Source organism: Merops nubicus, unplaced genomic scaffold (assembly GCF_000691845.1).
Source record: "Merops nubicus isolate BGI_N331 unplaced genomic scaffold, ASM69184v1 scaffold33445, whole genome shotgun sequence".
Lineage (NCBI taxonomy): Eukaryota > Metazoa > Chordata > Aves > Coraciiformes > Meropidae > Merops > Merops nubicus.
Genome location: NW_008612336.1, coordinates 14885 through 29768, shown reverse-complemented (window position 1 = coordinate 29768; position 14884 = coordinate 14885).

The following is a 14884-nucleotide window of genomic DNA, read 5'->3' as shown; positions in this document are numbered from 1 at the left end:
TGCTGTGGATTTAGAATAAGCAGAGTTATTGTAGAATATATATATATATAGAGAGAGAGAGAGACAGAGAGTGAAATATATAACCCTGTTTGGGAACATAATGGCACTTTTGGGGACCTCTCTTCCTTTGGTGCATAATGAAATGAGAGCAGGGAGGATGTTTCCCATCCTGCAGTGTGCTGCCCTGCATGATTTGGGCCAAAATGACAATGTCTGCAAAGCCTATGGGCTATCTTCCAGCCTGGCTTTAGAAACTGAAAGTGCTTGTCACCTCAGGACTGGGACCTTCTCATTTGGAAGACATGTAATATTAAAACAGTAATATTTTTTGCACACTCAGAAATTCATATAAATCATGAGAAATTCATCTGTGCAGGTAAAAGTTGTGATTTGTCAAACTGGCACTTTGTAAGTGGAGTAAAAAAATTAAGATGCAAAATGCCAGAAGTCATTGACATCATTTATAGGGCCCAGGAGCTGGGGACAAACTGGCTGCACCCAAAGATGGAACTGCCTGCCCCAGTGGGCACTGCCCAGTGATCTGGGAACTTCCCCAGCAGCTGCCCAGTCAAAGCACATGAAGAACATGTTTGGGGGTTTTTTTGCTATGTTTACCACCTCCTACACAACTGGTAGAAACTGGACTTCTGCTGAAGTCCATCACATCTGCCCTCCAAATGGCTCACATTAGCACACATTAGCTAAGAGCACGGATGATGGTGATGAAGCTCCACACTTGGCTGCTGTGCATCTTTTCTGACAAGTTTGAAGCCCTGAAGAAAGTCAGTGAATATGTAATTCAGCTAGAGACAGAATACAACAAAAACCCTTCACTCTTGCACTCCAGTTTAGCAATTCAACAGCAGAGCACATGAAAAATGGGTGTCTGTGCACCAAGGCTCAGAAGATACAAAGAAAGGACAGAAGTAATTTTAATACTTTCTGATTTCTTTCTCTCTGCCACATTGTGCTAGGTTGTGGATCTGTCTTTTATTTTATTTGCATTTTGTAATTATTTTCCTCTAACGTTTGGCTCTCCGCGTAACGACCGTTGTTTGGAAACAAGATTAATTCCACTGAAAACCACAAGGTAGAAAGTTCAATTAAAGCCTGGAGTAACTGCTAAGTTACTCTGTTGCTAGGAATACATGATTTTTTCCTTGCCATGATAAAAACAAGGTGATCAATTCTGAAGTCCCCTCCCAGCAATTCACTTGGCATTTGCCAGCTCCTGCCAGCTACCAATATGCCAGAGTAGAGAGGGAAGAAAATACAAATCAGCTGTCACTGCAAAAAAATAAAACTCAGGGAAGTAATTTTAATGCATGACTCAGAGCAGCGACGGAGCGCTCGCACTTCAGATCTGGGGAAAAGGAGCAGCTCTGCCAGTGCCTGCTGCCAGGCTGCAGAAAAGCTCAGGAGGGCACAAGGAGGAGCAGTAGGTGTGTAGCTCAGCTCTGGGCTCCAGTGCCTACAAAACAGCCTGGCCCAGGAGGACACACACCAGTGTGTGGGTGGAGTGAAAGCAGCACATCTGGTGGCAAACTCAGGTTCAGGACAAGAAGGGTTGATGTGTTTTGGTAGCAGCTTTAAGGGCATCTTAAGCTCCTGCTTGTTTGGAGACTGCTGGGAACACAATGGAAAACCTCCCAGCAACCAACCTCTTCATCCCATGAGCACTACACTGGGTCCCTGGGACAGGTCTTTGCTCAAGTGGTAGAGAGGAAACATTCCTTGAAACTGGATATCTGGGATGTAGCTGGTTCAGCATCATTCATTAGCTGGTCTGAACTGCTTAATTGTTAGATTTTTCTGTGCTATCTCATAATACATAAATGCCTTTGGATGCTTCAGGGTATCTTTTTATGGCAGACCTGACCACGAGTCTCTCAGCAGATGGTGAAGCAAAGGGGAGTTGAACAAGAGGATGGAGGGCTAACAGATTTTCTCCAAAACCCTGGGCTTGCTCCGGTCTCTGGGAACCCTCTGGGGTGTTTGCTTTGTGCCTGCACTACGTATGGCAATGTAAAGCAAAAATGGGCCTGATGGGGCTTTGAGGACTGGTGGTCCAGGATGTTCAGCCAAATCCCAGCCCCGAGCTCCTCATCTCACAATGTGCAGTCACTCCACAGGAGAGAGGTCTGACCTAGGTCTGGGAGATCAGGCTGCTAATTGTGCTTAAATTATGCATGGTTTAGAGAAATACTTAGCTCAGTGATGCTTAAGGGCTCTTCTCACACTGAAATAGCTGTCACATGATAGCTCAGCTCCCCAACCCCTCAAACAGTGCTTTGCTGCTGGAGCTGTGCACCCCACGACTCAGGAATCCCAGGGACAGGTCCTGGCTGGCAAATCACAGCCACGATTCCAACCAAAGCACACCCACCAGACCCCAAGCCCTACAGCCAAAAGTCTTTGTCAGCTGCTGGCCACGATGGGCTACTCTCTTCCAACACTTCCCAAGGCTCAAAGCTGATGAAGAAGATGGTGAAGCTTGGCTGCTGCATCTAAACTCATCTTCACAGGTCAGACAGGACAGACTCCTGGTGACATGCAGCTCTAGCCCTGACAACTCACACTAAACCTTTTTTTTCCCCCCCATGTGCACTGAAACAAAGCAGGTTTCCCAAGTTCTCACTCTCCCCTTCAAGCCACAATGTGAAGCTGACTTTTCTCAGAGGTGAGACGTGCACAGCAGTCCAAAAGCAGCTGATAATTTTGATGATAGGACGCAGGGAAAACACAATCCTGTTCCACTGTGTTGACAGTTATGTAGAAATATTTGGATAATTTGTTTGGTTCAGAGCTATCTCTGACAGGATGAGGTGGTTCAGTAAAAAAGGGATGTTTCCTACCTAGCGAAAGTGACATTAATTTTTATTAGGTATGCCATAAACAACCTAAAATGTGGTGATCCATAAAAAAATACACAGGAAAAAAAAAACACAATGAGAAAAGCAGCAACTCTGTGCACTATATCAAAGGGTTCTGAGACACTGTCCTGCCCCAACACACTTTCTGCAAGGACAATCCGTGTCTCACCCCTGAACAGATCATCTTTACACCATGAAACCATTTCCTCTTGGGGAAACCACTGTGCCTTTAAAAAAGCCACAGGAAAAGATGTGCAAGCTTGCTCTGTAGGAAAAAATAACCCTGAACCTGTTCCTGAATATCCCTAATTTCTGCATCTTATCCAGGGAAAACTGTTGAACAGATACAACCAACATTGAAGGAAGATGCTGTCTTGGAGAAAAAACAAACAAACAAGATGTTCTTTTTGCCATGCAGCTTTCAAGCACTGCTCAGTCTCAGCAAAGTCTTCATCTGAAGCAAGAGCCTCTGGGTGAGATTATCAGCCAGTGGGAAGACCAGGAAAATGGGGAAAATTGACCCAGCTCCCTACCCACAACTGCTGATTTCCCAGGCACAGAGCCCCTGCACACCCCCATCCTTAACACACAGCATTTCTGAGAGAAACAGGCTTAGAAGTTAAAATCCATAACTCTTCTGGGTGTGGAATATGAGCTTTATGACACATTAAAACTTTCCTCACTCACTGCTTTCTCCTGACACCACCCTGTTCCCCTGCAATAACTCCCCACTTCTCTCCACCCCAGAGGACCAAGGACCTCATCTGTAACCTCGCTGAAGCTTCCTCTGCTCTACAGGTGCCAACCCCCCCTCTTCTCACCAAATTATATGAAATGTGTTAATACAATCAAGCTGTTTTCCACCTTGGCATGATCAGCTTCTGTTTTAGCTCTGGAGAAGGGCATGCAACTTCAACAGCTTGATCAGGCTTATTTTTCAAATAGAAAATGTCACAGTTCCACAAGACCTCTCTCTCTCTCTCCTTTCTAAACCTTGATTTCATTAGAACTTCATTAATTGGAGGCCTAACAGTGAGAGGGGAAAGATGAAGCTGGTCTTTGCTTCCAACATAGACCTGACAGGCTGACTCACGAGCTGGCTGCAGACTCTCACTCTGGGCAGGGAGCATGAAAAAAAGTCTACTTATTTGACTGATTTCATCCCTGGAAGAAAGGAACCGTTGTGAGGGACACAGGCACCATCACGAGCTTTGGGGTGGTCTTTTGCCTAGAAGGAATTTTAGTTTCATTAGTTGTTGAATCTAGTTTCTTTGCAAATGTTACTTAATGTTTATTATTTGCCCAAGAGCCTTGGCTTGACAGCAGATTATCACCCTATCCCATCTGCTAGAGAAGCACCTGCAAAGGGAAAAGAGAATGGACTTCTGCAGAAGAAAAGGATGATAAAACAGAGACTGAAATCAATATTGTAACTCTCAGAGGCAGGAGAGCCCGGGCTGTGGCTTGTAAAGCAAGGATGCCCTTTTGCCTTTCATTCAGTCCTGACCTGTGAACGTTGTTACACCTCAATTTGCATAGGACAGGCTGTCTGATAAGTCCAATACTCAAATGGAATTGCAGATGTCTCCTGGGGCATTTGGGACCTTAACACATGCTCTCTGCAGATGCACATCTCTCTGCTTGAGAGGTTGAACCTTTCCTATCTTGAACTTTGCTTGTTTGTCTTAACAAATGCAAATCTTGCTGCATTACATGCCCCAGCACAATAACCCTTTGGGGTTATTTGGTCAGCCCTAATGAAAGCCTTACAGCTCTCAGGGATGGCATCTTCTGTGCTTGACTGCAGAAGTGCCTTTTGGAAAAGGCCACACAGGTCCTGCTCCCTTCCCTGCCCAGGGTCAAGCTTCACCACCCGCTCCAGAAAGTCCTTTTGACCCTTTTTACTTGGGACAGCCCATTAACAGGAGCTGCCTGAACAGTGGTAGTTGTGAAAAATGGTGTGCAGTGGAGGCCTTTGGCTGTAGAAGGTTTTTTGGGTGGGGAGGGAGCTGCTGCGTGCTCAAGGAGGTGCATGGGAACCCCTTTGCAGGAGAGCTCCCTGTGCAGAGGGGATGAAATGCAGATTCTATGGCAGAGGTTGCACAGCAGCTACCTCTGGGTTTCTAGAGGGTTCTATCTGTCCAGCACTTGCGTTGCCCAAAGCTGGTGCAACCACACTCAGTTTTGGATTTTCAATCCATTTTGGGAGCTGACTTGTGCAGCTCAGGTTTCATTGTGCTCCTGGGCATAATAACTGGAGCCAGGAGGGAATTTCACTGAACTCCTCTCCCATCTAACCCCCAACTCAAGTGGAAGGGGAGATGAAGAAAGGGGAGAGGGTTTTCACTCATTAACATGCTCCATTCCATTACAACCTGTTGGATGCAGCTACTCAAGCACTTCCTTTCAGACACTTGCTGAGTTAGGGATGGGCTTATTTTTAGCCAAACACATTTCCAGGTGAAAAGCTGCCTGTTGGATGAGGCTTTTCCTCTCTAAGCACAGTGTTTGCACTCAGCTAACTGTCTCCCTTTAAAAACCTAAATAATGAAATGAAGCACACTCCCTCCCACAAATGCAGTTGCAAAATAAGCTGTAGGAAGTCAGCTCTTTTACACCACCAGATCTGCTCTGTGGCTTGCATCCATCTCACTACATCAGGCTCTTAACAGCTAGAGTCCAATCGATACCGAAAATATTTGTTGGCAGTTCCCCAGGCACTTGTTCTTTCAGCACATTCAGGCTGCAGTGAGCCTTGCAGATTTATGGAGTCTCTGCCTGCAGGTTTTCTTTGGTCCCAGTTGAGGCCAAGCACGTACTTGGTTTTCCACGTGTAGCATCATCACCAAGCAGCATCACCCAGTCAAAGGTCAGTAAAGCCCTTTCCCACTGATTAAATTTTAGGAGCAAACATTTATCTCACCCCTATCAGTGGGCCAGAAGCAAATTTGTGGTTTTTTTTTTGTTGAACTGCCCCCTGTCCCATGAGCCCAGCCGATGGTCTGGATAGCCAAACTCATTCAGAAAAGCAGCTCTGTGACATTCATCCTTCCCCACCAGATGTGCAGGCCTGCAAGCCCTGAGCTAACAAGGAGGTCAAGAAGAGATGGGGCTACTCATTTCACAGTGATGCCTGAATGACAGGTTCAAAAACAACCACCCAAATTTTACTCTTCTTCTCCGAGACAATGACAAGATCAGGCAGCTCTCTCTGGAGGGTTTCACACATGCTCTTACCATCCTTCATCTGCGTGTCTCCCAGCAGGTTTTTTAAGCTTTCAAACTCACTGAGGCTGGTGTTTTAAGGGTGGTTGGTTTTTGTTTTTTTTTTTTCTGACTGATCCCTGTCTGCCTTCTTCTCACATTGCAGGAGTCACTTGGAGTGTTTATGGTGTTAATTTTGAAGGTGATCCTATTGCTTTCTGCAGGGAAAACAAGAAACAGAAACTTGAACCCAAATTATTCTGCTACAACATGAACCAGAGACAGAACATCTGGGAGGAAGAGCTGGGCAGGGCTCTGGTGCTCTGTGCTGAGCAGGTCTGTGAGCCCTTGGCTGCTTTGGATCTCCCTGTCCTGCCTCTCTGATCCCACATCTGGAGAGAGCTTGGAAGCAGCATTTACAGTGTAAGTATGTGACAACCCACTGACCAGCTGCTGGGAGTTAATCTCACTGCACACCAATGCCAGGCACGTCCCTGTCACTGCTACAGCTGATTTGCACTGCAGTGGCCCCCCTGAGACAGCAATCACAAACAGCAGCCCAGGAGAGAGATGTCTCCCCTGGCACAGCTCCTCACAGGCATCACAGAGCTACTGGAAGGGAAGCAGTGCTTGCATGCTGTCAGGTAATGACACGATGCAGGGACAAGAACAATAATGACCTGAGCAGCTCAAGACAGCAATGCATATAGAGAGTGGATATAGAGCCATCAACATCACTGCTAGCTCTGCCAACACGGTTAAAGTTCTCTGCACCCTTTAATGTAGATGTTTTCATGAGTTTAAAGCTTCCTCAAACCCTGGGGGCTCTTTCACAGAAGTCAAAACTCTGCTCACAACATCCAAGTACACCACAAAAGTTTTTGTAAGAACAGAATCCCTCTCTCCCTCCCAAATCCCTGTGCTTTCCTGGTGGGAAAGGGATGCATGAGGTTCTGCATCTGAGAAGCTACTGGAGGGAATGAATCAGTAGCATGAGGCTAGATGACTATCCATGCAGAGGCATCCACCAGCAGTTGTGCTGCAGGGCATGGCCACCCTCACACCAACATCTTCTGCTGACCACTTGCCCAACACAGAATGATGTTATCATTAACAGGCAGACCAGCAGCCAAACTCCTCCCTCTGCTACCACATCACACACCAGAGATACAAAGTGCCAGACAACTGGAAGGAAGAACAAGCCAATGCACTCAGCCACAGCACATTGTGTGAAGAAGGGAGCAAGATGAGTCAGGAACCATGCTCTTGGAGATGGAATCAGCCAGTCAATGAGTCCAATTAGGTAGTAGCTTCCCAGAGAAAGGCTCAGGCTCTTGCCCCACCATCCTGGGAAGCTCCACTTACTATGAAGAGCTGGGCAATAACAGGAACCACCACACAGCCCACACACTGTGTAGACAGACCTCCTAACCCCGCTGGGAGCAGAGTCAGCTCTTATAGAGGTGGCTTCTTGCCCTGCCTCCAAGTTAACATGGAAGGTGGGGGTTCCTGGTGGTGATCTCCTCACCAGTTCCCACCCAAGGCTGGCCAGATGAAAACCAGGAGGGGCTTTCTTACCTGGTTGTGCACATCATCCATCTGCCAGCCCTCATTCAGGGCTGGGGTTTAACCCCAGCACTTCACAATGTCCCCCCAGGCTGCTCCACAGCCAGTGTGTGCAGGGGACAACCTGTGGTGAGGCCAGTACAGCCACCACAGTGAACAACTTGTGGTGAGGCTATGCAGCATTTGCAGAAGAACCTCCCTGTGTCACATTTCAAGCTTTTGTTCTCCCTTCAGAAGCTGGATCTCACTGCAGGAACACTGTGGTCCCTGGCCAGCTGCTCCAGCTGACTGCCTCCTCTCAGCCTGTCAGCCCTGATGCTTTCCTCTGAGAGCTTCATCTGTGTGATATTGCTTTCAGATACCTCAGGAAAGAGAAATCCATATCTGGTTAGAGTTTTGACTAGCTCTTTTTCTGACTTTATTCTTTCTTCTTTGGCAGAGCCACAGCAAGGGGCAAGTGAAGCCATGGCATGCTGCCCTTGGGGTGTTCCCACACTGCCTGCCTTGTGGTCCTGCAGTAATTCCTTGGGCCACCTCATTCTTTGCTGCCCTGGAGCATTTATTTCACAATACCTGAATTCATGAAGAGTGTATAAAGCAAAATAAAAAGAAAGGAACAGTGGAAAATGTACCAAGTGCTGCTGCTGCTGCTCTTTGGTTACTTGGTCCTCTACAGCTCTGCAGACCACCACTGGTGCCTGTTTACTATCAATTCATCTTGCTGTCACTGCTGTAGACAAGCTGAAATATCCACTTGAGTATGTGAAACGCATCTGGATTTTATCAGGTGAGAAGACTCTGTCCTATCTGTCTGTAGTTTAAGCACCAAAACAGTTCAGTTTTTCCTTGATGAGTTTTTTTCCAATAAAAGAAGATGTGGCCTCTTTAGAAAGTGTGCCCAAATTCTTCATGTCACGAACACTGCTCAGGTTTTATGAACAAGCCCCTCATGCACTAGACCAAGGAGAAAATGAACTCAAGGCCAACCCTTCCTGGACCAAAGGTTGTGATTCTGCCATGGATACAATTGTTGATAGAGCTGTTCTCTTTGTAAGGATTTTCTGTGAACAGGAACAGCAGCAGAGAGGCTGGGACCCTTCACTCCACGGAGACAGGCTGCAGGTAGCAGCACCTGCCCTCATTGCTATTTGAAACAGAGCTCATTTTTATCTGAAACAAAATAATTACACTTTGTCTTCCTGACTACACAGCTGCTTCCAGAGGCTGCTCAGGAGACTTAGCTAATGGAGACAAGTGCAAGGATGAGGTTCTGTTTTGGGCTGCACCACCATCAGCACCATCCATCCTCTTTTATTTATGTGTGTTCTCTTTATTCCCCAGAGTGGCTGATTGAATAAAATTTACATCTAAGTAGCACAAGTTCATCACAGATCCCACTGTCTTCCATATTAAACATTTTCTTTCTCCCTGTACACGTTGTTTGGAGAAGTTTGATGCTGTTGTTCATTTTCCAAGGGAAAAGCTGCAGGGAAGGGAGGGCAGCTGAAGCCATCTCCCCATGAGCTCACTGTTGAGTCACTGAGCTCAGAAACAAGCTGGGCCAAACACAAACTGCATGGCCTATTGCTCTGTGTGTGTATAGAAGTATAAACATATACATCATAACTGGATATAATTAAAGGAGGGCATTGTAAAATACTATTTTAAGTAGTTTGCTGTATTCATGCATAATTCTCAAATTCTGTAGGGAAGAGAAGCCTTATTAGAGTTGACAAGCTGCAGTAAGAAGGAATAAAGGCCAATTTCTAATTTATACATGATGTCAATTAATAAAGTAATAGGTATAAATGGGATGCTCAGGACCTAGGAGAGCAAAGAGGAATCTATTTCTCTCAGATAGTAGAAAAAAACCAAAGCAAAATACCCTGGAAAAAGAGAGGAAAGAGCATCCCCAGGAAGAGGTGTTACTGTCAACTGGTCTAATGAAGACTTCCTAAAATTAACAGGGGCATAGGGAGTCCTGAGGATTTTACAAAAACTGGGGGACTGGCTCCTGTCAGGCCATGTAAATCTGACATGTCTCCATCTAGAAAACATCATCACTGCTCAGACCAGCCCTGCAAGCAGCTTAGATAAATTTCCTTGAGCTAATTGCTTTTTAATAGTTTGTTGTGTGAGTGTTAGCTAATTATAAGTCAGGTGGCTTTGTGAAAACATTTTTGAAATAATCCTACAGGTGATAAATGGTTTTCAGGAATAAAGGAAATTTTAGCAGAGTGTGATTTTCTGAGTCTTCTGCTGATCTAAAACCCCACTTCAAGAACCACCACGGAGGCAGAACATTATGTTGCCATTGGACATAAAGAAATAATTCATCATGTGTTAGTTAGCCAGGTAACTTTGGCCTTTCTGTGTTCTGATTTAAAAGTAATCCAACTGTTTGTGCTGTTTGCTGATTTCCTTTGTTTCTTACTTCTTAAAAGTTACTCTCAAACTCCATCATCTGGGCTTGCTACTGGAGTTGGTGGAAGCAGTCATGATCCCAGAGTGAAGTATTCCCCCAGAGATGGAGAACAACTGCAGAATGGAGCTGTAAGTGGTGAAACAGAGACACCTAAAGCTGCTTTCCAAACCCACGACAGTCAGACCAGCTTCAGGTCATGCTGAGTGAGGCAGAAGTCCCTTTCCATGCTCACCAAAACAGGCAGATACAAGTAGCAAACCCAAATGAATAAAGTTTTCTTTCAAACCCTCCATGCAGCCCATTACTCTGTGAGGTCATGGTAAAATCACATCACCTGAAAGTTTTCTTTGCTTCCCCCTTTCCTTTTCCTTTCTTTACACAGCCCACAAGGAACTCTGCAGAAACTGAAGTCCAAGGGTCGAGGGAGGACCTGCTACCAGAAGACCCCAGACAGCTCTTGGTGGCCTGAGGGCACAGCTGTTGCCACATCTGGCTCCCACTTGCTCACCCCTTCACTGCCCTGTCTCTTCCCAAGCCCTGGCATTTACTGCAGGTGCACTGAACCTGAACTGCTGTCTCCCTGGACACGAAGTGAGTCAAATAGGTGACATCTGGCACATTTTCAACAGAACTTCAAACAACTCCCACTTCTATGTTTTTAAAATCACATTCAAGCTGCCGAGCTGTTGGTGACTCAGCTCACAGCAAGGCCATAGGAAGTTTGGCATATGAGCCAGGTAATGGTCTGTCTTGTTCCCTTCTACACAGGTACATGTCTCCATGGTGTTGCATACATCACAGCTTCACTCCTGAGGAGCTGCTGGAAGAAGGGGCACTTTCTCAGGGGCATGGCTGGCCTGTAATACATTCCCCTTTATGAGCTGTCAGTTCAGAAAAGTATTGAGAGAAAGAGAGACAGAAAGAAGGAGTCTTGACAATACAAAACTCAATTTTCTTGAGTTTAATTGGAAGTGTTCAGGCTCTTCAAATGGCTCCACCTGCAATAACAAAGCAAGCAGCATTGAGGAAGCTCCTGCCAAGGAACAACTGGCTGTCAGCTGGTTGAGCAGTGTTGTGTAGCCTCCTCTGCACTGGGAGCCAGGTCTGCTGTCGTCTGAAACTTTTCAGCTGGAGGGTTCTCATTGTGCCTGCTAACCCCTAGCTCAAAGCACTAAATACAGAGAGATGTATTAAGGACCTAACTAGACTAGACTGAAAGATTTCTTACTTTGAAAAGAACTTTCCAAGGAAGCCTTCATAGTCTCTATGTTCAGGGGAGCAAGAAGATGTGAGGTCATTGTGGTCATCTCCAAATGAGGCTGGTGCCCATTTTCTTATGAGTCCTCTCACAGCTTCATAGCTTCAGTTTAGGCAAACAGAATCCTCAATGCAGACTTCAAGAAGAAAAAAAAATAGATTTTGGATTTGAGTACTTCAGGGTCACCTACAGATCCGGGCATTGAGCTGTAGTGGCTGTTCTACAAACATCTCCTGGCACAAGCTTTTCATGTTATCTTTGTTACCAGTAGTAGGAGCCATCACCAATCTGTTCAGCTGTAAGAGAGGCTGTGAAACGTGTGATTTGCAGCCTGCAGATGAAATTCAGCTTTGCAGCTTTTTCTTTTGCTTGCTGGGCAGAGCTACGCTGTAGAAAACAGCCCAGGAGGAACCAGGACTGTGCCTGTCTGTATAGCCAGAGCCATGAGATCTCAGAACTGCTGGTGGTCCCAGTGGGGAACTGATGGCTGGTTATCAAAGCTTCCCGGGCTCCTGAGCACCACGGGCTTGCCATCCATTGGGAAATACCAACGAAATGCAGGAGAGTATCCAACAGGTTAATGCAGAGCTGTTTCTGGGGGCTGTTGGCTGGCTCAGCGTGTGGATCTGGTCCACGTGTAGCAGAGCTGGGGCTGTGGTTCCTTAGGAGACCATCACCAGCAGCAATCACATCAACCACAGTGGGCAGCAAATCCCTCCCTCCCACCCTTAATTATACCTCATTTCTTCATCTCACTTCAGCCTTGGCAGAGCCTCGTTCCAGATTGGCAGTCTGTGGCAATTGGCCAGGAAGATGCAGACTTTGCTAACTACAGAACAAAAGGAAAAGCATCAGGAATCCCTGGACATCACTGCTCTCATTTGTAATTTGTGGAATAGAAATTAAAAGTGACTGCTTATATTGGAGTTTTCTGCTGGCTCTGGGAGGATTAATTAGAATTTTTACCCTGTATTTAGATGCTAATGGTGCAATCCATCTCTCCAGTGCCATAGCACATCAATGGTGGGGTGTAGAGGTCCACTGGAAATAAATTCCTTAGGAAGTTTTAAATGCAGGAACAGGAAATATTGAATACTGAAAGATGAAGTAGATGAAGTGCTGGCTTTCAGAGGACACAAGTGCTCATGCTCTCCCCTGATGGTGGTGGGAACAATGGGGCCTGAACTGCTGAAATTCAGGCTAACAGCATATCACAGCTGTGATTTGCTTATCCCAGAGCACTTTGCAAAAAGGAGAAAGAGGTATTAAAGGCTTTGGTTAAAGGTCCACAGAATAAAAATGCCAGGCTGGAGTCCTGACACCAGCCCTGGAGCTCTGCTTTTTGGTTTATGGTTAAAAACTGCTCTCCAGCACTGCTCTCCAACGCCAGAGGCAAGGATGGTACTGCCCCAAGAGCATAACGTTTGCTTTCACTAGTCCCTAAATTGCCACCTCTTTCTTTGGGAAGAAGCTTTCCCAAATAATAATCTATGGATGTAATAGTCTATGGGTATCTGTAGATGAACCTGTCTCTGTGCACAGGCAGGTCAAAAGTAGATGTCAGGAAGAATTCTTACCTTTAAGAGAGACGTTGACTGAATAATTTGCCAAGTTATTTTTGGAAGTCCTGTAAACTTCTAGCACACAAAGCTTTTGCTGTCAAGAAACTCCTCTTGCAGAAAATATGCTCTCCTTTCACTTGTTCTGAAACTGTCACCTAACATTTCATTTGTACCCTTCTCAGATCCAGTCATCACTTTCCAGACTTCTAACATATCACGCCCCAGCTAAACTTTTTCCCACCTGAAGTTTCCCAGTTGAGGAGACACCACCTGCAACTCAAGACCCTTTTCCTTTGTCCTTCTCTGCAACTTCTCCCGTCCCACCATCTCTCTTCCAAGATGGAGCAGAACCCAACAACATCCAAGCTGGGAACCCACCATTGATTCACATCAGTGTAACAACGAGCTCTGTTTTTTCCCCTGTTCCTTTCTGAAACTTTCCTAGCTTTCCACTTGCTGTTTTGACTGCTGCTGAGGGTTGTGCTGACATTCTCACGGATCTATCTGTTATAAATAACTTGAAGATCTCGTTCCTGAGTGGTAACAGCCAGCTCAGAACTCCAAAGATGCTCAATATGGAAAAGGTTGGGTGTCACTCAGCATTTCTTATTTTTGTCAGGGAAGGTGGGTACTAGATGATGAGCAACAAGAACAGCATCTTTCTTCTACTGGCCTTGTAGCACCCACTGGTGTCTCCCACATCCTGACCTGCACTCCAGACCCAGCTTCTGCATGTGACTTGTGATAGCAGAGGCTCCCACTGGGATGGCCATACACCTGGCACAGTCTTGAGCATTCAACCTATCACACATGCTTTGCTTAACATTGTTCCCAGGGACCTGAGAAGTGAAGCCACCAGGACAGCAAACCCTTGAAGTGAGGCACTGCACATGAAATGGGATTGCTGCCCTTCTGCTAGCTGCAGAAGCACCTCCAAAGGAAAGATTCAGGGCCAGCACTTGCCTTGGTGGCTCTGTGCTGCTCTTGTCAGCAGACTCTGGAGTTTGTATCCAAGCAACACCACGACCAGCTCGATGACGGCAATGAGCTTGTTTGAGCTCTGCTCAAACAGACAACTCATCATCTGCTGCCTTGAGTGGCCTCTAATGCCAACAATTTCAACCTGGCTTTTCTCATGAAGGACCACTCAGTATATATTAAAAGAAAGACCTGAGGTTGAGACCCATCCTTGTCAAATTGCAGGTAAACGTTGGAGAGTATGCACTGTGCTTGCTTGATGTGTGGGGCTCAGAATGATGTCTGGTTTGACACAGAATGGCAAGAGTTGGGGCAACAAAGCAGAACCAATGGACAAGATTTTCAACAGCTGCTAAATGCCAGTGGGGGAAAATTGGTCTGTGTCCCTCTTCAGGAGTCTCTGGTCACCTTGGCTCATCTACCAGTCACATGGGAGGTAAAAAAGTGGTGGCAGCTAACAGTACCTGCCTGGCTCCTGAAATCCCTCCCAGCTGACTGCAAGCTCCCAAGTGAGCTAAGTCATCAAACCTTTGTGCTGGACTTGGGGTGTTGGAAATGTCCCAGCAGCCCTGAAGCAGAAATCTCTGCTCACAGTCACTGTAAAATAATAATCAGGAATAAACAGCCAAATACTCTCTCAGGAGTCTCATTGTTCCATTGCTGCTACTTTCAGTGTGATAAAAGGAAGGTCCATGCAAAGTGCAGAAGAACAGACACTCCCCACTGAGCTGCAGATCCTGAACCAGCATTAACTACAGCTGTACTCAGACATTGTGATGCAGACATCCACTTTGCCTGGGCTCTTACTCCTAAACTAAACCCCTGTACACTACAACCACAAAGTAACCCTCTTCCAAAAGTGAGGAAAGCACAGACATAGCCTCTCACTCCAGAAACCAGCCTGGCCACCAGCAAGGATCTACAGATAGGGGAGTCAGCACGGGAACAAGCCACCATCCTCCTAGAGACAGCGTGCTCACTGGCTCACAGCTTCCACCGGAGAGCAAACCTGGAGGAA